Here is a 1,624-nt window from a genome sequence, read left to right as displayed (position 1 = left end):
CCCCGCCACGCCACAGCACGGCAGGGCACGGTCCGCCCCGCTCGCTACTGCCCCTAGTGCTAGGAGGACCTCCTCTTTCCCCCATGCTCATTGCGGCTCCTCGTCCTTTGAGGACCTCCTTCCTCCGCCCCCCTTCATGCTCACTGCTGCCCCTAGTGCTGGGAGGACTTCTTTCATCGCCCGCTCTCGGAGGGCCTCCTTTCCCCATGCTCACTGCTACCCCTAGTGCTGGGAGGACCTACTTCATTGCCCACCCCCATAAAGTAACACTATGAAAGCGAAGAAGTCTGAGGCAGGCCAGTCTTGACTGATAGAACAGATTGAGAGGTCATATGGTCTGCTTTCTAGCTATAGGTCGAAGGAGCAGTGCTCCAAAAGCTTGTATTTGCAAATAAACCTGTTGAACTATCACCTGGTGTCTGGTGATTTTCAACTTTGTCCACCCCAGGTCAACCCCTGTGCCACCGTGCCGCCCACTATGGTACAAAAGTGAGGCCACTTTTGGAATATTGTGTACAGTTCTGGTCACTCTGTGAGAGAAAGGATATCAGAAAAGATTTACCAGGACGTTGCCAGGTCTGGATGATTTGAGTTATAATGATAGGCTGGGACTTTTTCACTGGACCGTAAAAGATTGAGGAGTGACCCTGTAGAGGTTTATAAAATCATGAGGGGTATAGATAAGGTGAATAGCAAAGGCCTTTTCCTGAGGGTGATGGAGTTCAAACCTAGGGGCCATGTTTTAGAGTGAGAAGGGAAAGATTTTAAAGGGACCTGAGAAGGAACCTTTTCACACAGTGGTTCATTTGTGGAATGAACTGACAAAGGAACTGGCCGATTCAGGTACAGTTACAACATTTAAAATATATTTGGATAGGTACATGGATTTAGACAGATATGAGCCAACTGCAGGCCAGTGGGATTAGTTTATTTTGGGAAAATTGATCAGCATGTGCACGTCTATGACGTTAGGTACTTGTGCTGCTGGGACAACCTCCTTTCTCACTACTCACCACTGACTCGCCTCCTGGACAGATCTCCTCCTTCCTCTGTGCCCCACCACTTGCCCCCTCACTACTGTCTGCTTGGAGAACATTCATGTGCCATACCACATTCAGGCTGCTGCTGGGATGACTTCCACGTATGCCCTACCCTTATCCCACTAACTGCTAACGGGAAGATCTTTTCCTCCCCCACCAAGTCCCCAAACAGCTGCCCTGCTCACTGGTACCTTTTACCCCTCACTCACTGCTGTCCCTTTCTAATTACATTGGCCCACGTTGGTTCATTCGTTACAAAAGATAATTGTTTCTTCTGTGGCTAGATGCCTCGACCACTCAATTGTGATGTCCATTCCAAAACTTTTTACCTTCAGCATTTATTTATTCACTCACTCCAACTCTTTACTACTGCTGAATTGGGGAGTGATGTCATTTTTCATACAGTACAACATTATCTACACCAAAATTACTTCATTCACCACAGTGCTTTGAAGCAGCTGGTGGTTGCAAATTACAATATATAAAACTTTCCTTTAAACAAATTATTAGGACAGTAATAGGGATATTTTTCTTTGATATATAATTTGACTTCACAATCCTCACTGCATGTTCTTTACGTGGTT

The sequence above is a fragment of the Chiloscyllium plagiosum genome, unplaced genomic scaffold (assembly GCF_037043375.1).
Source record: "Chiloscyllium plagiosum isolate Xiang-an unplaced genomic scaffold, Cpla_swu_hap1 HiC_scaffold_26, whole genome shotgun sequence".
Lineage (NCBI taxonomy): Eukaryota > Metazoa > Chordata > Chondrichthyes > Orectolobiformes > Hemiscylliidae > Chiloscyllium > Chiloscyllium plagiosum.
The sequence above is the reverse complement of the archived record's forward strand: the minus strand, read 5'-3'. Positions refer to the sequence as shown.